A 23,410-nucleotide genomic window follows, 5' to 3' on the forward strand; every position below is an offset into this window, starting at 1 on the left:
ACCCTGGGGCTTAGGGCTTTTCACTGGTTTGGTTGAAGTAGGGCCTACTGCTAGCTTGCTGGGCTACTTCCTTTTCTGGACTCTTCTACCTAAGTGAGATTTTCTGCTTCCCTTCCAAATTTCTTGATTCAGAAAATTGTTACACCCAATTTTCTTGCTGATTCTGTCATTTCAAAATGCACCTTGGAGTGCTATTTTATAATTGTTTGAAGGTAAAATTGCAAGAGTTCAGGTGATTTCCTATTTATCTGCCATCTTGGATCCTAGAAGTCTTTTTCCACTCATTTTTTTACCCACCCATCTTGACATGGATCCCAGAACCTTTCCCGAGTCCAGCCCAGCTACTGACAGAACTCAAATAACTTCAAGCAGATTGTAACCTCATGTCTCCTTAAAAAATTTTTATTGAATTCTTTTTCTTCACATCAATATAATTTTCCCTCAGTATACCTCCTCCTCCTCCTTCTATAAAATCATTCCCATTCCATGTTGCAAGTTGCAATTTTCTTTTTTTATAGAAAAATATAAAAAGCAGAGAAAAATTAAAATGATCAATACATCAAAAATTACAATGTACATCATGGTTCTCCCAATTCAGCCATGGTATAAGTTAGAGTTACCTTCTCTATCTTTACTTGCAAGTCATGCTTGTTCTTTACAGTTCTGCAATATTCACTTTTGAATTTTTCTCTATAACCCTTAAGACAAACTTTTCACATTCTAAATTGCCTCCTAGGATAGCAGCTACAACCAAGACTCTCCTATCTTTACTGTTCTTAAGAAGACAGTTATAGATGCTGTAGTCTCTATAGTGCTTTTGAAAGAGGACTTGGACTTTAAGAAAGGATATTGGCAAACTGGACACCATCCAGAGAAGATCAACCAGGGTGGGGAGGAAACTAGAAATATTGACAAATGTCACTTGAATGAACTAGAGCCATGTTCCCCCAAAGACGACTTCCAAGTATCTGAAGGAAGAGGAATTACAACTTTTCTACAAAGAACCAGAATTTCAGAACCAGGAGCACGGAGTTTAATTTGTAGAAGCATATGCAGACTTAATCTAAGGCTAAACTTCTAACAGTCAGAGCTATCCCAAAGTGTAATGAACTACTTTGGGTGATAGTGGCTATCATTGATAGTCTTCAAGAAGAAATTTGAATAACTTTTAGAGATATTGTAGAAAAAAACTCATTTCAGAGTAAGTTGAACTAAATATAACCTCTGAGGTCCCTTCCAACATTTACATTCTGTTATTCTATAATGATTCACTCTCCTGCTTTGTGGCTGAAGCAATTTCCCAATGTGTTTTTAGTTTTCTAATAATTCCGTAGAGAACGAAAGATAAGCTGCATTGAGTATTCTCAAACTGAGGGAGCAACACCCCCCCCTTCCCTGTTAGCTCAATGTAACTAGGAAGAACTTAACATGTCAAAGAAAAAAGTGCCTTTCACCCTCAATCATTCTTATCCATCTCTCATCTTCTGCTATTTGCTCCTGTGGCTATAACTGCCAAATAAGCATAATTTTATTTAAATATAAAATTCTACTTTAGGCTGTCCTAATATTAACTTCCCAGAAATACTTCTCTGGTTCAACTTCTATCTTTTTCCTTTATTTCAATCCACTACAAAAAAGGCAAACAGATTTTTTTCAGAAACAGCTATCAACTTTCTGAAAATGACCCCTCTGCTTTTTCTTTAACCACACCCCACATTCATCCCATTAATGAGATCTTAGTTAAAAACAACTTGACAGGAATCAAAAAGCTATTGTGAATTCAGTCTAACTAAATCAGAAATGAAGAGAGAGAAAGAAGAAACAGAGTTAAAGACAACTGTCTTGCAGAATTTACAGAGCCACAGAGCCACCAAATCTCAGGTTGCATGGGACTCTATGGATCATCCACACAAACCTTCCCATTATTCACTTCATAGTTATGCCTCAAGACACTTGTCTTGTGTACCAGGGAGCATGGCTGAGTGGATGGGCACAATCCATCTCAGAAGGTGGGAAATTTAGTGCCTAGGAAGACAGAAAAACTCTAGAAAGAAGAATCTTGACATCCATGGAAAGCAATGCTATTTTAAATCCTAATTCAAGACCTGAATAAGGCTTCATTTCCCATCAAAAGCCTCAAACCAAGTTTCAGATCTCAAAGAATTTCAAAGTCATAGAAGAAAAGATATGTTGAAGAACAACTGATGCATCTTCTGTACTTTCTGCTCATGAATGACCCACAAATTACAAGAATTTTCAATTTAATTCAATTCCATAAATTTCACAAAGTATATGCAAATCACCATGATAAAAGGCATGCAAAATACAGCATCCATCTTAGGCATTCTCTCCCAACCAGGTTGGGTCCTCTAAAGGTAGTTTCTCCTTTATAGACCTAAGGATAATCAGATTTATTGCTCTCTTGAGTCATTGGGATTTGATCTCCAATATCAATGAACCTGTTGACATCTTCAGATTTTCACTCTAACTTTGATATCAACTAGCTTTTACAAAGGAATATTTACTGACTCTATCAAGGAAAGAAATTACAAAAATTACATATTCCTAAAATCATGGAAGCAATCTGTCCTTGCAGGAAATCCATTACTGAGGAGGGTGGGCAAAATTTAAAAGCATCAAAGTACAAAACTTCACATGTTGGGAAAATAGGTAACTCTTTTCTCAAGAATCTTCATCAAGATTTCTCCTGGGTGTGGTATGGCTGCTAAATAAATCTTTCCCTTGTTCAATTGGGCTGGCTCCTTACTGAAATCAATGTCTCCAGTTCCTCATCAGTCTCCCACAGATTTGGGCCAAGCAAGTAACCTGGCAGCTCATCTGGTTCCCCACAGTATGTGTCTACTGCCATCACTAACTCCCAGACTCCAGGTGTTGGTGAGATAGTTTTGATAATCTCATGATCCCACCAGTTGTCTAGGTGAGTCCAGTTTGGGATGTTTATTCATCCAGCATCTAGAAAGAATACCAAGAACAAAACAAAAAAGAGATGTATTTTATTTATAACCATATGATTCAGTGGAAAAATTAAGGAAGTTTGAACTACTGCTCTTCCTCCCACTCAGGGGTTCACAAAAATCCACTTATCTTAAAACCACCAGAGAAGAGAATGACAGGGAAGAGCATCTACCAAAGAAATCTTAATATACAAGATCTTAGCAAAGTATTCTCAGTTCTAGCTCAGCTACTCCTGAATCATTAACTCTTCTACTTTTCCATCCAATCAAAAGATTTTTCTTCAACACCTAATTACCACGGTCCTTTAATCACTCATATCTGGAAATTGACTCCCTAGAGTTCTACTGATTGACAGCAGATAGAGAATATGACCCATTCTTTACATAAGCTTCTTGGAAGTTCAAATCTTCCCATTCTCTAATACCTGGACTCTCATTTAACTGGTAATTCATTACAAAAAAAAGTATAAGAAGACATAGCCTCTACCCTCAAGATGTTTACAATCCAAAAGGAGGAGGGCAGTTAAGGCATATACACAATTAGTTATTATATTGTGTGGTGCTAAATGTTTTTCAAAGAAGTACATAATTTGGAGTCAGAAAATGTGTTGGAAGTCCAATTTTGTCTCTTACTTGTCCTTGAGCAAGTCGCTTCCTGTCTATCCACCCCAGTTTCCTTAGCTTTAAATATGGGGCTTAGACTAGATGACATTTAAAGTAACCTTCTAGTTTTAAATGAGTGATCATTATCTTTGCTTAAGGTAAATAAGTAACCTATACAAATGCTGAGACATTTGAATAGGAAGAAATCTTATGTGAGAAAGATTTCATAAAATAGGTAACAAGTGAGTAATTGTTTCAAGGAATAAAGAACAATTAACATTTAGAGATGGGAGAAGTGAGGAGCCAGGCAAGGAAAAGATCTCCCCCCCCTTTTTTTAATTAAACACAGGAGGAAACATAAGTAATGTCACAGAGGCAGAAATTTGGACATGGACACTTACTGTGACTAGCAATCTGCCTGGAAGAAAGAATCCATGATGGGCAGTATTGTTAAATACATTTGGAAAGGTAGGTTGTAATATCAGATTTTATAAAGACTCCAGTGTGCAAGGAAATTATGTTTATCCTCCCCCTACCCACGGATTATTAATATTCTACTTATTTAGCAAAAAGTTGAATCTTTTGGAATAACTAAGTCACTGAGAATAATTCTAATAGAACAAACTCTTAAAGCAACCAGGTGGTGCAGTGGATAGAACACTGGTCTTGGATTCAGGAGGATGGGAGTTCGAATCTGACCTCAGACACTTGCCCCTTACAAGCTGTTATGACCTTGGGCAAGTCATTTAACCCTGATTGCCCCTTGTCCAGGGCTATTTTCAGTCATCTTGATTCATATCTGACCACTGGACCTAGATGGCTCTGGAGGAAAATCCAATTCATGTGCATGTCATGGCATCACCTCCCTGATCTTCAAAAATGAAGGACAAAAACATGAAGGCAATCCAACTCTAAGTATTACTTGTACTTTTTGCCTCCAGAGTCCCTAAACTCTGCTCACCAGATTGTGGCTGCCTCAGTTTCTCTAGCAGATAAGACTCTGCATTCACACTTTTCCTTTTCTCCTTAGGAAAGAGTGAGTAGCACAGAATGAATAGGCATAGGTGAATTGCTATCTGGATCATCAATCACATTGCATTAGCTTGCTATCTGGATCATCAATCACATTGCATTAGCTTCAGCCTTCTAGTCACATCACTCTTCTGAATTCATCTATATCTCGTGAGGGTAGCATCGCCTGTCCAATCTCATAAGTTCTCAAACTCTTACCTTCTAGGAGGGCTGCTCATTTGTATGAAATTGCTCATTTCAAAAACATCAATATCTTAATTGACAAATCTATTGCCTTTTCATCATTCCTTGGCATCTTTGCATCATTTGATCCCATTGACATATCCTGACGTATTTCTCTTTGTGCTACTGAAAACATTGCAAGCATACTTATTTATAAAAAGTAATTATCTTCCCACTTCAAAAACTTGGAAACAATTTTAACCTGTTTAAAAATATTCCAAATGAATTGTTCCCATGAGTTTTGACTTTTTTAAAAATATAATGTAACATTAAATTAGTTTGCAAGAGTAATTGACAACAGGGAAACATTTTCCAACAAGAACTTTTGAATAATTAGCCAGTAGAAGTGAAAAATGAGCAACATGATTTAGGAAGTACAGCTAGAAATGGGCTCTTTATCTTTGTGAGTCATATTTTCAGTTATGACAATAATTAAAATAAAATAGTAAAATAAATTCAACTTAGAATCATATCACAAAATATTTTCCAAAAATAATTGAGAATATTTTTTCACATCATTCTCAGTGAGAGACAAGAGATCATAAATAATCATTCCAAATATATTTCTTCTATATTTTTAAATATTTTTGTCTGCTTTACAATATACAAAATCATCAAAACTGTAGCACATTTATATTATTCATTAATAAATGTACATATTCAGAAGGTGGAGGCAGGAGAAGAGCCTTTCCTAAGTGCTCTTTCCAAAATATTTTTAAAATCTTAAATTTATTTTCAAGAGAAGGAATCCACAGAAAGATCCAGTGAGGCAATTCTCCAGCCCAAGGTAACCTGAAAAATAGTAGAAAAACTCTGTTCCATGGGGTTAAAGGGGAAGTCCGCCAGGAGTGAAGAACCTTCGGCCTCCTGGGAACAGCCCCAGGGTGCCTGGGAGCCTTGGCTCCAAGCAGCAGAAGCAGTTTCCTGAACTGCACCCCATGGAGCACAAAGCACAACTTGGAAGATCAGCAGGGAGACCTCTGCCAGAGTGAGCATGAAGCCCAGGCCCTCGGTCACAGCACTCAGCCCAGTTGCAGCACTTAGCACACCCACATCCAGGAAACAAGCAGGCCTGTGGAGCCCCGCAAGCAGGAGCTTCTAGGCAGCTGAGTCCTGAGTGCTCAGCCCACCAAATGTAAGGGAGTGGAGGGAGACTTGCGAGGTCTGTCCTCTGTCCCTGGAACAGGACTCAGGGGATCTGACCACATTCAGATCCTGATTGCAGTCTAGGCCCCCCACATAGAGCAGGGACCCCCCTCCCCCTCAGATCGGTGGCAAAGGGGTAAGCTTGTGGTCATTCACAGAGCAGGAGAGCAATCAGAGCCTCACACACTGAGGTCCTTGTGGGAATTTACCAATAAAACTCAAAAGTTCAGGAAGCACCCCGAAACCAGGCACAGGCTAGAGAAATGAGTAAACAGAGAAAAAAAAAGGAACCTGACCATTGACAAATACTTTTGTCTATGATCCCAAAGAGGATCAAAATACTCAATCTGAAAAAGAGGAAGTACAAGCTTCTGCATCTAAAGATTCCAAGAAAAATAGAAGTTGGGCTCAGGCTATGACAGAGCTCAAAAAAGATTTTTGAAAATCAAGTTAAGGGAGACAGAAGAAAAATTGGCAAAAGAAATAAGAGATATGCAGGAAAAAAATGAAAACAAAGTCAGCAGCTTAGTCAAGGAGATCCAAAACTAATGCTGAAGAAAACAAATATACATATATTTGGGGATATGTTCAAAATTTTTTACTAATAGGGTCCCCAAAATAAATTGAGTAGAAGTCTTCCTGAAAGGGAGACACTTACCCCTCTCTCCAATGTGCTGATTATGTAGACCTTGGAATTGGCATAGATGAAATATTTGTAAAGCTATCACTCTTTAGAAGAAACTTTCAAACTTGTCACAGGTGACAGATGAAGTCATTTTTGCCTAGGAGTTTATATTTCTTGTTTAATTTCTTTCTTGTGTTCCAAAAGTCACTGTTAATATTAAAGATATAATTAAGAGTGTAGATCAGAAGATCTTTATGGAGGGATGAACTTTTTATCTAGGGAAAGAAAGATTGGTTCTGGGCTTCAATGAAGCTGTGTAGCTTCCAATAGCCCATTTTTAAAATTAAATAATTTCATTGGAAAAAAATCAAAGTGGTCACCTCACTTGCTTAAACGTGCTTAAACACAAATGAACCTAAGTTCAAATGCTGAATCTGATCCTTCTTAACTATATAAGTCATAACCTCTAAGAGTCTCAGTCTCCTCACATGGAAAGTAGAGAGAATAATATTCATATCACCTTTTTCACAAGTTGTTGTGAGGTTCAATTGACATGTAAAACATCTTTCAAACTTTTCTAATCTTCATTCAGAAAAAAATCAGCATGGAAAATCTAAAAGACTCAAGCAACATGACTTGAGAGGCTAATTAAAAGAAGTATTAAGTTTAAGCGATGGATGAATTCCTATTTATTGCATTTGCTCAGGCCTCCCTTTGGTCAGGAGACATGGAAATTAATATGTCTTTTTGACCAAGTTTTGGTAGATCTAAGTCATGTACCCCAAGACCCTCATTAATATAGCCCACCCTCTCATGGTACTATTCTCTCAATCATTTTTAACCAATTGGAGTTGATTGCCACCCTCAGGAACACCTTCTCTTCTAGGGGAAAATAAACTGTAAGACCATCCCCATAAGGGGTCTTTGGTCTAAAGGAGAGAAGTCAAATGACCATCCTTTTGCTAAAATTTTGGCATTATTAATACCCAGAAATCATATTTCTCAAAATTTTTTAAACATCACAGAGGTTGGATGAATTTCCCAAGGTCATACAGGTTGTAGTTGTAGGCAGTTTCGTGACAGAGAGCAGCAGGTCAGCAAGTCCTCAGTAGTTTAAATCTGCTCAGAGACTAGTGGTGTGATCCTAGCCAAGTCAATTAACCTCTGTTTTTCTGTTTCCTCCTCTGTAAAAATGAGGATTGTAATATCAACTATCTCCCAGGCTTGTTGTGAGGAGAAAATGAGAAAATAATCATTTACTACTGTACCTGAAAAACATGAATACCATATAAATGTTAGCAGGCAGTAGTGGTAATAGAAGTAGTTACAATGGTAGTGGTGATGGTGGTGGTAGTAGTAATAGTAGTAGTAGTAGTAGTAGTAGTAATAGTAGTAGTAGTAGTAGACGTCTCTGTCGATGTAAGTTAAAGAACTGGAGTATCCTCTGACTCCAAAACCAATACTGTTTTCTACTGCACCTCACAACACTAACAGTTTAGAATCTTGGTCTGTGGATAAACTGAATCTTAACAGCCTCTTAGAAGACCCTCCCCAAAGGCTCTCACAGAAACTGAGTTTAGAAGGCATTTCTCCCCAACAAGCTTTTATTATTATAAGTAATATAAGTAATTATTACAAATATTTTAACAAATTTGTCCTACTTTTCAGAAAAATGAATGGCATATTCAAATGTCAATCTGAGTTGGGACAAACTGTCAGTTTCTGTGAGAGAACAGGGAGAAAGAGGGATGTATTTTGTGAGTGTAGCATCATTTACTTTCCCTGACTGTACATATATTTTTCTCCTTCTTTATCACCCACAATCTTGTCCTCAAGTGAATCTGCAGCCTAATGGATTTAGGTACACATATAAAATCTTCCCACACTTATCTGATCCTATGCAAGTCTTTCCCATGTCTTTCAGGAAGTGTTCACAAAATTATAGCATGAGTAAAGAAGGATCTCAAAGATGTTTTACTTAATCTGTCCCTGAAAGAAAATGTCCTCTGCAGCAAAACCAACAAGAAAGATCTCAAAGAAAAGTAAATGTTAAGGCTGTCCATTTCACTTTTGAACACTCTGCATGGTTTAATGTAGATAATATTAAAATTGGTAGTAAAATAATAATGCTATTTATATAGTGATTTAAATTTTGCAAGGGACTTTACAAATAATATTCACTTTATCTTCCTAACTACCTGGTGAGGTAGGACTAATATTAATTCCCTTTTATAGATAAGGAAAATTTGAGGTGAAAAGAGATTAAGTGACTTGCCCCAAACTATACAATTGACCCTAATTCTGAGACACAGTTTGAACTCAGGTCTTCGTGAATGAGTCACATTTACTATGCCATCTAGGTTGCCACCAGGTAGATGAGAGACTTATCTCCTGGAGAAATTAACTTTTCAGCTCCAGAAATTCTTAAGATTTCATCACCTTGCTTGGTGAGAGAAAGTAATACGCTATTTACTACACTGGTTCCAGGCACAACTCACTCAATTCCCTAGCCATCATCTCTTCAACTCTCTTATTGCTATTTTTCATTTTCTCAGCCATCCATCCCACCCCAGTTTCCAGTTCTGAAATCGATAATGCTATTGCATCCTTTGGACTAGAAATGCTGTGTTGATCTACTAGTAGCCTTCTCCTATTATGGCTCCGCTCAATAGCTCTTTAACTTCCCAAATTAATGCCACTTTCCCTGGTCACCACTTCTCTGTTTGTACCACCCCAAAGCAGAAGCTGTCTTGGCTTTTGCATTTGTATCCTCAATACTTATTCTAGAGTTGGCAATAAAAGCTGTTTTTTTATTCATTCATTCAAAGAATATTTTTTCTCACTCAAAATATTAAAATAGCACTATTTGATTGAATTGATCCCTCCAATGAACCAGAACAATTCTATCCATGCCTCTCCATCCTGGGAGACTCTTGTTAAAGTACTCTCATGAGCTCAACTCACTAAGCCCTTAAACAGTATCAAAGAATCATACCCTTCTTTTTCATAAGAGAATGAGGATGACAGTAGATGACTCACTTCCCATCCTTACCATAGTTATCTTCTCTTCTTATCATGCAATGACTTAATGAGATCTTTTAACTCCCATTCTTTTGTCTCATCTCTTTTATGTTGTAGACTGACTGATCCAGTGTATTTATTTCCATTTGCCCTTTCTGTGACATTTATTTAATATTTTCCAGAGATTATTACATTCCGAAGAACACTTTTACAAAATTATTAAAGGGGTATTATGATTTCATTGGAAGTTTGAGTAAAGAAAGCTTTGAATATTCCTAAAGACAACCAAGTCTACTGTCCTCCTCCTCCTGTTCACCTTGGTAAGAGCTTGACCTAGTGATCTACACAGGAAAGACCAAGTGGGTATATGAATGTCATAGAGTTTGTCCATCAGTGTAAATATAATGATATATATCATAGAGAGCATATATATGTAGAGAGAGAGAGAGTGTATATATATATATGTATATATATATATATATCATGATGGACAAGCTCTATGATTTATTCATGCAAATATGTAGACATCAGGTGAAGCTCTTTAAAAGATTACAGATGTTTCCCAGGATGCTTTTCTGGGACTTATCATGCTCAGGCAGGAGGATTTGGAGGACCTTTTTGCCCACAGGGGAACCCTCTTTAACTAGTTTGTATACTGAATTTTCTATCACAGTTGCCAGAACTTTTGACAAGTATGTGCTTCAAGTTTATGAACTGCCTACAGATTATGATCAGAAGAAAATTATTTCTGTTATCAAATTTGCCAGGGAATATTTAGTGATCCTGATGTATCAGGAGATCTTATTGGAAAAAAAAGATCATGTAACATAATATTTTTATCTACTGAATCACACTTTCTTTCATAATTAATAGAAAATAACTTCTCAACATCTTTAAATTGATTGTGGAAAGAAAAAAAGATGTGATGTTTTATGTTGATATAGAGGGACCCTGGTTTCTTAAAAGCTAAGCAGAATTTTAACCCTGGCAGATTCTGGCTGTAGGTATGGCCCCAGAAACAGAATGAGTCTTATTTTATAAAAACAAGTCTATTCAAGTACAGAGGGGCTCTTCACCAGTCAGATGGTCACTTGGTGATGAATTATTTAGCCATAAAAAGTCACTAAAATATACAAAATAGATATTAATTTATGCAGGCAGGTTTGAGAGGGGGATGCTAATACAAAGGATGTGTGAATCATGAAAGATAACATGTAGGAGATGGCATCTAAGCTGAATTTGAATTAAATAGGGATAAGAAGTGCCAGTAAGTAGGGGAAAACATTCCAGGAATGGAGGACAACTGTGTGAAGATAGGAGCAATTCTGTCTCAACAGAGATAGTGAGTGAGGGCCACCAATTTGACCAGCATGTGTGAAGAGGAGTAATGCATAATAAAAACAGAAATGTATGTAGAAGCCAAATTGTGAATGGTTTTAAAACATGAAGCTTATATAAATATTTGTTTCTTATTCTGGAGCAGGGGTTCTTAATCATTTTTTTCTTCATGACCTCTTTTGTCAGCCTAGTAAAAACTAAACTAAACTCCTCAAAGCAAAAGTTCCTTTTTTTAAAATGTATAAAATAAAATATACGGGATTGCAAAGAAAACCAATAATACTGAAAAAATCATGAAAATGGTTTTTGAATTTACACTGTAATTACATATGATTATTAGTAAGACATTAAATAAAAAGATCATACATTTAAAGGATAGTCAAATTAAACCCACATTGTATTCCTTTAAAGACATCAATTTGAAGACTCTTGTTGCTTAGCTTGAATGAGAATATTAAACCAGTCATGCTGACTATCCAATCAGTTTTAATTTTTTGTTTCAGAAGTTCCAATTGTTGAATTGAATCACTGATCACAGTGATAATGAATCAGTAAGTCCTGAACCAGACTTGTGTGAATAGGGACTGTTTTTTGAAGGAGAAGAGAAAGAGAAGAAGGGAAAGGGGCTCTGGTTGTCACAGATGTCATAGTACTAAGCATTGTGAAAGATCATAGTACATTGTCTCATTTTGGGCACCTTGTATTTTTTTCTTTCTAGTTGAAAGAAAGGAGAATTAGGTAAGTGACCTAACTGCATTTGAGAAACTGGAAAATAGCATTTCTAGGATCCCTCTCTTCAGTTCCAGCAGTCAAAGGCATAGAGTTATGTCCTATGGTTATGAAGAGAATTATATACACATAACTCCTTTCTCTAGAACATTATTCTTTATAAATCTCTATTCATTAAAACTCAATGAGGAATGCAGTCCATAATTGGTGAGATAGTATGACATGGTGGCAAGAACACTTGACTCTGCAATCAAGTTCATGTTCAGGTTTCATATCTCTGAAATTTCCTACCTATGCAAATCTAAGAAACTCTACTGATTTCCCTGGTCTTCACTTGTGAGGTGACTGGCCAAGATAATTTCTAAAGAACCTTTCATTCATAAATTCCCATTTGTTCTACTATCCTAATGATGGATTCCTTCTTTTAAATGTTATATTATTTTTCCAATTACAAGCAAAGACAGTTTTCTTTATTTTTTTATTCTTCCAATTATATGCAAAAGTAGTCAATGTTGTTCAAAAAGCTGCTCAAAAAGCAGTGGATAAAGGAGAAGAGATTCCATGGAATATGAAAGAGTTATTGTTCTCCTTTCCCATATTTGAGAGACATTATCTAAAGAATCCAGGGAATGTTTTGAGAGATTATAATCTAAATTTTAAAATATTTAAGGAATTAAAATCAGCAACAAGCACATATGGTAATACTAGCCCATATGTTTAACTACAATAGAAATATTAGCCAGACAAATATTAGCCCCAGAAGATTGTGGACTATATAGCAAAAACTGCTCTTACACCAGGAGATTACTTAAGATGGAACACTGAATTTTTTGAGAATTGTAATAGTCAGGCTAAAAGAAATGAAGCAGCAGGGTTAAGAATAACATTTGAAATGCTCTCTAGCACTGGTCTATGGGCAGGAGTAAATAAACAAACTGGGTACAGCTTCCAAGTATATCAGCAAATATCCATTGCTTCAAAACAGGCATGACTGAAATTGCCTGAAAAGGAAGGAGGCAATACTTGATTTATAAAAAATAAAACAAGGAGCTAATGAAGATTTTGCATAATTTCTTGTTAGGCTGCTATAAGCAGTTAGTTCAAAGGGGTGTAAGAGATCAGACAGCTTGCTTGCTTGTGGCTCATTTATCTAGATCTTGAAGTTAACTGAAAGAGGAATTAAGAAAAAGGACTAGCTAAGAGAGAGAGAATTGTTTCATGAAGACTTGATAAAATAAAAATGTTAAAAAAAGTTAAAAAGGGAATTTATTTGAAGTTATAGAAACAGAGAAAGTGACAGTGAATGTTCACAGATGAAAAAGGTATGTGTTAAATAAACAATCACAAAAGAAATGCTATTTGACATTGAAAAAGCTTTGAAGAAGTAAATTCCAGAAAGACAAGAGAATAGGTCCATTCTAAAGTACATAATTTGATTATTACAGAAAATAATGGGACAATTGAGAATTTAAAAACAGAAGACTCCCCTCCCAGAAAAGATTTAGGGATGTCCCCTTAAAAAGAAGTTATTTGGTTTACTCTTAAGCTGAAGAGCGAACAGGGGATATCCCAATTAGGCTGAGGGATTTTTGAGTGACTGCCTTCTCAAAAGCTATATTTTTAGTTATTTATCGTTAAAATCAAGAAGTGTTAAATACTAAAACCTTTGAATGTAAAAATGTATTGAGAAAGATGTAATGTTCTCTGCATTTTTCCTCAAGTTTCTTGGAGATTTTTCACCTTTGGTAGCATTTGTTTTTGTTTTCCAGACAGAGTGTGCATGTTTAATTGGCATTCTGTTGTTTTTTTGTCTTTGTGTAATATTTAAGGGGCCTCTAGTGTGAGAGCAGAGCAGGCTTTCCCCAGAGTTCTGGGGCCTCTCTGGTTCAAAATGCTCTGACTCTGTTTATGTGTTTTATATGTGTTTATTTTAAATTACAGGCAGAGGGAAGCTCTCAGCTGTCTCTGCATAGTCAGGCTTGCATTCATGTCTCTGTGTTCTGATTGGCTAATCTTCTGTCCATTCTCTCTTTTCAAAATTAGATCTTTTTTCCCAAAAGCTCATGATTTTGTGCCAAAAAGGAGATTTTCCTAAAAATAGTATTGTTTTTGGAGGAGAAGGGGTTCTATTATTTTCTCTTATTTTCTATTGTTTCTTTTCTGGTCTGACTAACAGAGTTTTATTTATGAATTTGGCAAATTATACTTATAAGGGACCTAGAAGAGATTGAAATTCTCCTTAAAATTATTTTTTGCCTGATCAAAGTTAAAAAAAGAGATGGGGGTTTTTTTATTATAGGGTTTTATGGCTCCTCCAGAGCCATAAAGAACTAATGATATGCTAAAATAGATAGGAGTGGAATGGCCTTGATAGAAGCTGGGAGTCTGCCAAAACCATTGTCAGCACAGACTACCGAGTTATGTGCTCTTAATCAGGCTTTAAAATTGCTAGAAGGGGGGAAGATAATTTTTATATAGATTCAAAATATATGCTATAGTTCATATATTAAAAAAATTGGAGGTGAGCAAGGAATGATAAACAGCAAAGGTAAATAATTAGTACATAGTATCTTGATATCTAAAAATGTGGGGAATCTCCAATTCCCAGAACATCATTTTATCAGTGAGGATAGAAAGTTCTTATAAATTAGAGCACTGAGAAGTTAGAATAGCACTGATATAGATAAGAAGAATTTGACAACTTTTATATTTTAAAAAGGAAAATAATTTAAGGTAATTTTGAATATGAGTTTGGAATTTATAAGATTATTAAGAGAACTATAAAGAAAATATTTTAATCATAAAAAGGAATTTTTAGAAACATCTTGTCTTAAGAAATTTTTATGTATTGCAAAGTTTTAGGGAGTAAAGGGAATATATGTTAAATTGAAATGTGTTTATATATAATTAGTAAACTTTGTATAAAAACAGATTCAGACAATTATTTTTGAAAATGTGTTAAAATAACAAACAGTGAATGAATTGAAGTGTCATCCATCAGCTTTATAAGAAAATTAGAGAATACCTTGCCAACAGGTTACATCTCTCAAGGTCTTTTTGCCAAGAGAATTTGTGAAAAGCTGTGTTCTCCCACCTAGTGTTTCTTAAAGGGAATATTTATATGTAAGATCAAAGTAGCTTACTTAATATCTGCCATTTAAGAAGAATTTATTTATGTATCCTGTAACATTGGCATTGGTAAAAGGTTTACATTGGATTTTTAAAATTATATATATATATATATATATATATATTTATAAAACTAAATTAATAGAGAATCTTAGTTTCTTTTTTAATATAGGAGTATATTTGAACAAGAGAAAATAAGTTTATAAAACAGATGTGAAAGAAATTTGCATGTAACAGATATTCAGTTATAAGGTTGACTTTAAGAGAATGAGATGTCAGGATGGAAAAATTATCTTTCATGTAGGTTAAGAATTTAATGTTGAATTTAAAAAAAGCAAAAATGGTAAACTCAGAATAAGAGTGTATAAGAAATTGGGAAGTATATCTTAACTGCAATTATTTCCAATAATATTGAATAAATGTGAGGGACTTTGAAAAGTGATTGGGAAATTGAAAATTATATAACCCATAGTTAGGTAACTGACTTATGAACAAGATGTGTGAAAAGTTATGTGATCTAGTTTTGTCAATAGAAGTTATTTTACTATAATGATGTCAAAGCCTGGAATTAGTTATTGATTGCTTTATAGAGGTAATAAGGGAAAATATCTGAAGTTAGGAGCCTCTGGGTTCCCTGAAATTTTTAAGCAATATGATGGACCTTATTCTAGACCTGTAGGTACAAGCACAAATGCAATAATAAAGAAATTACAAACTTCTTTTACATCAACATGAAAGAATGAATTATATGCCCATTTAGTGGTATTAAAAGAACAGCCACAATCCCTTAGCATTTTTAAAGATAGTAAGCAGAGTTATCTTTTGGTCAGACAAATAGAAATAGCTCTTATTAAATATAGCATTAATAAGAATTATATCAACTCTTTAAAGAATTACAAGAAGTTATAATAAATAGATACAATTCCTTTTTTATTGGACATATAAATTCCTACACTGGATTGCCTGGACCTATATATGAGGGTAATCATTGGGCTGATCAATTAACCCTTCCACATCTTATAAGCTTAGTAGAAGAGCAAGCTAGACTGTCTCAAAAAAAATTTCATCAGCATATCTCTTTACTAAGGAAAGAATTTAAAATCACCAGAAAGCAAGTTAGGATTATAGTAAAATCCTGTCAACAATGCTTTCCATATTTACCTACCCCTCCAAATTATTCTATGAATCCTAGAGGCCAAGCTCCTAATGAATTGTGGCAGATGGATGTGACTCACTATGCATCTTTTGGAAAAATGAAATTTATTCATTTTACTGTAGATACATTTAGTTCATATACAATGGCAACAGCACAAAGTTCAGAGGCTACACAAGGTTAATTGATCATTTATCCCATTGTTTTGCTACTGCAGGAATGCCAAAATCCATAAAAACAGATAATGTTCCTGGATATACTTCTATGGCATTTAAACAATTCTGCCTATTTTACAATATAAAACATATTACAGGCATTCCCTATAACCCCACTGGTCAAGCTTTAATAGAAAGGAAACATAAAGATCTTAAGAGATTTCTGGAAGTACAAAACAAGGGGTAATATATAGGGACAAAAGGGAAACAAAAGAGAACAAATCTTGCCTTGAATATTTTAACATTAACATTGAACATTTTAACATTGAATGACAAACAATTAACACCTTTAGGAAATTTTTAATAAGGACATGTAACATGAAGAGGAAGGGCATGGTCATGTGAAAGGACCCTAAGGCTTTGACAATGAAAAGGGCTAGATTGATTACTAACCTGGGGTCAAGTGTATGCTTCTGTTTTGTCCACAGATGGAGAGACTGTTTGGATACCAGAAAGGAACATCACACCATGCAGACCAGATGATTCAAGTAATACAGAAACGGAATAACTTCCACTTAAGAAATCCAAAGAGAAAAGATAAGAGGACAACAAGGAAGGACAGACCACAAGAAAGGAGAGCATGACATGGACTTGTGGGACAATTTGTAATGCTTATATTAATCATGAACAATTTGGGGACTATAAAAGGAACTGAATATTGGACTTATGTTTGAAATTCTCCATGGGTAACCACTCTACAATGGGGAGAGAGTGTGGCTGAAGTTGTATTAATAAGGGAAGCTGCAAATTATTTGGGATATAACAAAGTTCCTACTGGAGATACCAAAGAAAAAATGCTTAGAAGAGAAGTTGGGCATAATTTTTCTGGTTTAAATAGTATGACACCTATATGATTTTGTAAAATATGTACTGTTGAACCATGTATTAAATTAAATCAAACTACTCATTCAGCTCATCCAAATATTTATAGCATGGGAGCATTTAGGACCTTAGAAATGTCAAGAATTCCATTTGTAGAAAAATATTTCCTATAGAATCTCCTTGTTAAAATTTACATGCTTGGGATTTTAAACATGAATGTTTTCTGCCCTGGGTTGCCTCTCACACTCCAAATAGAAGAATTTGTGATCATTCTATTTTGTTACAAGTGTGGAATTTTCCTGGTAGTTATTTCATGTGGTATTCCAGGCTGTATTAAACCAATTATATATACCCAGAAATAGGGACAGCTAATTCAGAGATGTGGAAGGCTATGGGAGCAATAGATGAGATTATGTTTATACAGTGGAATATGACATTAGGCAAAATATCTTATCAGAAAATAAATTGCCATTGACTTCATGTACAGGACCAAATATCGCATTCATGACAGGATCTTCTAAAAATGTCAATATTACTTGAGAAAAAGAGGGGTATAATGTTAACTGTTACAATTGCATTATTCAAGCATGTGTAGGTAAAGAAGTGATTAATAAGAAAAAAATAGGAGCAAAATATATTTGAGAATTATGGGGGGGGGGGGCGAAGTGAAGATGGCGACAGGAGAGGATCATCTCTTAGGTGCTCTCTCTCAAAACTTATAAAATAAGGATTCTAACTAAATTTTCAAAGCACAGTATCCACAGAGGGATCCAGTGAGGCAGTTCTCCAATGCAACGTAACCTGGAAAAGAGCAGAAAGGCTCCACTCCATGGGGTTGGAGGAGTAGCAAAGGAACTTCAACCTCCCGGGGGCAGCCCCAGGGTGCTGGGAGCCATGGCTCACAGCAGCAGGGGTAGTTTCCTGACCTACACTTGGGGAGCACCGGGTACAACTTGGAGGATCATCCGGGGACCTCTGCCAGAGCAAGCGTGTGAAGTCCATCCCTCAGGGTACTCAGTGAGCAGCATGGCCTCAGCACCCCAGATCCAGGAATGGGAAGCAGGCGCTGGTAAGCAGGAGCCCCAGGCATGAATGCTGAGCCTAGGGAGGGTAGTAGAGAGAGACTGCCAAGCTCTGTCCTCTGTCCCTGGAACAGGACACTGGGGAGCTGACCACATTCAGATCCTGATCTCAGTCTAGGCCCCCCATAGAACAACAGGGCCCCCTCACCTCAGTCCCATGGCAGAGGGGTGCTCTTGTTGTCATTCACAGACCAGGAGGGAAGACAGAGATCCTTGTGGGGGGTGTCCCAATAATACTCAAAAGTTCAGGAAGCACCCCAAAACCAGGCACAGGCTGGAGAAATGAGTAAGCAGAGAAAAAAGAGGAACACCATTGAGAAATACTTTTCCTATCATGCCAAGAAGGATCAAAACACTCAAGATGAGGAAGTCCAAGCTCCTGTATCTAAAGACTCCAAGAAAAACAGAAATTGGGCTCAGGCTATGACAGAGATCAAAAAAGACTTTGAAAATCAAGTGAGGGAAATAGAAGAAAAAAATGGGAAAAGAAATGAGAGAGATGCAGGAAAAACATGAAAATAAAGTCAGCAGCTTAGTCAAAGAGATCCAAAAAAAATGCTGAAGAAAATAACATGCTAAAAACCAGCTTAGGTCAAATGGATAAAACAGTTCAAAAAGTTGAGGAGAAGAATGCTTTAAAGAGAAGAACTGGCCAGATGGAAAAGGAGATAAGAAAGCTCTCAGAGGAAAACAAATCCTTCAGATATAGGATGGAAGTGAGGGGGGTTGCTGAATTTACAAGAAATCAGGATACAATACTTTTGGTAACAAATGAAAAATTAGAAGAAAATGTGAAACATCTCATTGAAAAAACAACCAATATGGAAAACAGATTTAGGAAAGATAATCTAAAAATTATTGGAATACCTGAAAGTCATGATCAGGAAAAGAGCCTTGACATCATTTTCAAAGAATTACTACAGGAAAATTGCAATGTGTATACTGACTTTTGCAGGACAGTTGATTCTTGGTTGCAATACAAGGTCCTTTCCCCCTCTGCAAGATAATATTCCAAGTTCTCTAATACTTTAATGTTGAAATGATAAGTCCTGCATAAACCTGACTGTGCTTACTAAGTATTTAAATTGCTTCATTTTGATTGCTCACAGTATTTTCTCCTTTAACTGATAATTCTGAAATTTGGCTACAATATCCCTTGGAATTTTTATTATGAGCTCTTTCTGGAAGTGATCAGTAGCTTCTTTCAAGGACTATTTGATCTTCTGAGTATTAGGGGAATTTTCCACAAAAATTTACTGAAAGATATTTTCCAGGCTTTTTTTTAATTGAGGCTTTCAGGTAGACCAATGCTTCATAAATTATCACTTCTGGATCTATTTTTCAGATTGGACAGTTTTCCTAAGAGTTACTTTACATTTTCTTCAATTTTTTCAGTATTTTGGTTTTGTGTGCGAAGAAATCTTCATGTTTCATAGAGCCATTGGCTTCCATTTGTCCAATTTTAATGGGCAGAGGTATTTTCTTCAGTTAATTTTTGGATTTCCCTTTCCAGTTGATTGATTTTACTTTGTGATGAGTTCTATTCCTTTTGTAAGACCAGTTGGTCATTTTTACTTTTAAAGGAATAATTTTCCTTTTCTATTTGGTCAATTTGCTTTTTTTTAAAGATGATTTCTTCAGCAAATTTTTTATAATTCTGTATGATTCTCATTTCTTTTCTCCATTTTCTTCTTCCTCTCTTCTTTGGTTTTTTAAAATCCCTTTTGAACTCTTCCAAGAGGTCTTTTGATTTGAGGTCAATTGACAAACTTCTTTGAGGATTCACATTAGGTACTTTGTCACTACTTTTCTCTTCTGAGATGGTGTTTTTCTCATCCCTAACAGATTATTAGCTATCTATGATTAGCACTCTCTGGATTTTTTGTTCATTTTGGTAGTTGAGTTCTGCTGCTCAAGGCACAGTTTATAATGCAATGTTTTTTGTACTGGGGCTAGGATCTGGTCCCTGGCTTATCACTTATGCCATAGCATTGCCTAAGCAACACTTTCTTCTCTTCATTAGGGTAGCCCAACCAGTCCCCCTTCTGTTGCACCAGTATTAATGCTAGTCTTGAATTTTGACTTCCAAATTGGGTTTGGGACCCTCTCTGCTGGCCTACTGAAAGATTGGCTTGCTGAGCCTCAACCTAACTTTCCAGCTCTCCCACCCATACTGAATTAGACTCCCCTTTTACCCAGGTGAGACAGACCTTAACTGAAGTTCCTCCACAATATCTTGAGTTGAGATTCTTTTCTAATGGAATCTATGGCTTTAGGATTTGTATAGAGGCTTCTTCATTTAAAGTTGTTTTAAGAAAAACATCACTTGTACAAAAATATTCATAGCAACTCTGTTTGGGGTGGCAAAGAATTGGAAATTAAGTAAATGTCCTTCAATTGGGGAATGGCTTAACAAACTGTGGTATATGTATGTAAAGAAACACTATTGTTCTATTAGAAACCAGGAGATATGGGAATTCAGGGAAGCCTAGAAGGATTTGCTGAGAGAGATGAGCAGAACCAGAAAAACATTATACACCTTAACAGCAACATGGGGGTGATGATCAGCCTTAATGGACTTGCTCATTCTATCAGTGCAACAACCAGGGACAATTTTAGGCTATCTGCAATGGAGAATACCATCTGTATCCAGAGAAAGAATTGTGGAGTTTGAACAAAGACCAAAAACCATTACCTTCAATTTAGGAAAAAACATTATCTCATTATATAATTTTGTGATCTCTTATACTTTATTTTTCTTCCTTAAGGATATGATTTCTCTCTCATCACATTCGCCTGAGATCAATGTATGCCACGGAAGTAATGTAATGACTAAAAGAATGCCTTCTGTGGGGGGGGGGGAAGCAAGAATAGGGGAAAATTGTAAAACTCAAAATTAATGAAATCTTTTCTAAAGAAAAAAAATAAAGTTTTAAGAAAAATTCCAGGAACATCCTAGCTTTACTCTACCATCTTGGCTATACCACAGAAGACACACAAAATGTATGGGAAGCTGACAACAGATGTAGATGTGGATACAAGGCTAAAGATGGAGGTGACTGCCATGATGTTCTATAACTCTTCCCTGTTGATTCAGATCCTTATTTTCCCCCAGAACACACAGACAACTTTGCAAAAAGGATAGATGAGGGCCACAGACAGAAGGGGTAGAGATTGGATTTCTAAAATCTGTCTCCATTTTTAGCCTTGCATCCACATCCACATCTGTTGTCAACTTCACAAATACTTTGTCAGAGAAGCTAAAGGGTCCTTTTATGGCTCAGTTCTAGATGAGAGAGAGAAAAAAATAGAGGCCTGAAATTATTCTGAGAACCAGCAAGTCCCCAGATAGGTGACAGAGTGGGAAAGACCCAAGCTAGAAGCCAACCCAAGGAAAGTAGATGATGTTTAGACAATAGATTTATGAAATCATACCTCATATTAATCCTGATCCCCAGAATATTGGGGGAAAGGGATCCAGGAAAGTAGCAAAAGCCTCCATCAGTCACTGTTGTCTTTTACCAAATATGAAAGGGAGCACAGGACCTGAAATTAAAAAACTTGAATTCAAATCCAAGATCCAACACTATTTGACTTCAGTTATAACTGTGATTCAGTAATAATAAATGAGTTCTGATCTGTTATGATTGGCCATGTGACTAAGGGCAAAGTAGTTCTCTCTCTGAGCCTCTGTTTGTTAATTTGTAAAGTGAGGGTAATAAAATCTACACAACCTACCTCTTAGGATTGATGTGATGGATCACAACACCCTCCCCAGAGCACAAGGAAATGTCAGTTATTCCTGACAGAGTGTTCTACACCTTTAAAGTGGCAATCTGATGCTTGTTCATGTTTCTAAAGGAACTGAAGCTTTTCAAGATTTTTCCTTATAACAACCTTAAGTGGCAAGTGGTGTGACTATTATCATTTCCATTTTTCAGATGATAAAACTGGAGTTTAGAGTTTGGATGCCTGAAGCAGGATCACATAGACAGCAACTGCCAGAGAAGAACTCTGATGATCCATGATTGTCAATTTTCCCTGTGAGGAAACTGTCATTCTAGGAACTCATGTCATAGATCTCAGAAAATGTTTGAATATCTGATATGTAATCCTGGTTTCTATGATTCAGGCTCCCTGTTTTTCCCCCACCACATTTCAGCTCATTATCAATGGTATTTTGGACACCTATGGGTAAAGTCAATCCTGCCTAGGGAGCAGGACCAGGACTAGCTAGAAGGAGCTCAGTAGTTCTAAAAGATCACAAAAGTCATGGCATCATGCTGTAAAGATATAGGTCCTAGATTGGGAATCAGAACATGGTAGCATATCCTGTTTCTTCCAGTTACTAGTTCAGTGACCATGAGAAAATCATTTAATTTCTGAGTCTCAGTTTCTTCATCTACAAAATAAGCATCAAAAACATTTGCAAAACAGCTCACATTTCTCTAACTTTTTGATTCTCACAAAGATGTCTCTATAAGATGAATAATAAAAATATTTCACAGATAAGAAAACTGAAACTGAGAGTTCAAGGTTCTCAAAGTAAATATTAGCTAGCTAAGCATGCTTGGAGGAAAATATTTTCCTTGGAACCTGAAAGCTACATAAATATAAGTGGTCATTATGATAAGGCCATCTTCCCTAATTCTTTCTTAATCCTTATTAATCTTAATTTTTTCTTAATCTCTGCTGCCACACTCCCAAGTCAATCATTCACTAACCTACAAGCTAATCTACAAGCTAAAGACATAAGCTATGTTGAAGACTAAACTCAGTTTGGTTTGGTTGGCACATAATTACAGAGGCTAAAAATTAAATTAAAGTAAATTAAACAACAACAGCAATGCAAAATTTCAGTCAATCCAAAATAATCCAACAAAAGTTTAGAGGGAAGAGTGTTAGATGTAGAGACAGAGGACCCAAGTTTGAATCTTGTGTCTTGTTTCTTCTTACTAATGAGATCTTCAGCATGATGAGGCAAAGGACCAGCTATTTCTATAAATTGCCTTTGGGTTCTGAACATATAATCCTAAAATCTTTACATTAAAAACTGCCATTCACTGAGTATACACCCAATTTATGGGAAGAGTTGAGTATAAAAAAAAGTTAAGTCCTAGAACTTAAATAATTGGAAATGGGTAAATTTAATTCAGGTGATCATTACATATACTACAATGAACAAGAATCCCTTAGAAGAAATGGAATAGCTTTCATAATCAATAAAAGACTGAGAAAAGTAATACCAGGTTATAATCTCAAAAAATGACAATGATACCTGTTTAAATCCAAGGCAAACTGTTCGACATCACACACAC

At 35.8% G+C, this 23,410-nt stretch overlaps 2 long non-coding RNA genes across 4 annotated transcripts; both read right to left on the reverse strand.

Annotated features, from left to right (window-relative positions):
- Positions 1-393: 393 nt before the first annotated feature.
- On the reverse strand, positions 394-18,301 carry LOC141499597 (uncharacterized). 2 transcript variants are annotated; one of them, XR_012471722.1, is made up of 5 exons: positions 18,241-18,301; positions 17,937-18,111; positions 16,582-16,702; positions 6,637-6,810; positions 394-2,973 (listed from the first exon to the last, which is right to left on the reverse strand). It is a non-coding gene; the product is annotated as an uncharacterized LOC141499597 (long non-coding RNA). The 2 variants fall into 2 exon arrangements; XR_012471723.1 differs by lacking the exons at positions 16,582-16,702; positions 17,937-18,111; positions 18,241-18,301 and adding an exon at positions 7,872-8,076.
- Positions 18,296-22,031, reverse strand: LOC141499598 (uncharacterized). 2 transcript variants are annotated; one of them, XR_012471724.1, is made up of 3 exons: positions 21,990-22,031; positions 21,528-21,638; positions 18,296-18,366 (listed from the first exon to the last, which is right to left on the reverse strand). It is a non-coding gene; the product is annotated as an uncharacterized LOC141499598 (long non-coding RNA). The 2 variants fall into 2 exon arrangements; XR_012471725.1 differs by lacking the exon at positions 21,990-22,031 and adding an exon at positions 21,831-21,868.
- Positions 22,032-23,410: the final 1,379 nt, after the last annotated feature.

The sequence above is a fragment of the Macrotis lagotis genome, chromosome X (genome assembly GCF_037893015.1).
Source record: "Macrotis lagotis isolate mMagLag1 chromosome X, bilby.v1.9.chrom.fasta, whole genome shotgun sequence".
NCBI classification, from domain to species: domain Eukaryota; kingdom Metazoa; phylum Chordata; class Mammalia; order Peramelemorphia; family Peramelidae; genus Macrotis; species Macrotis lagotis.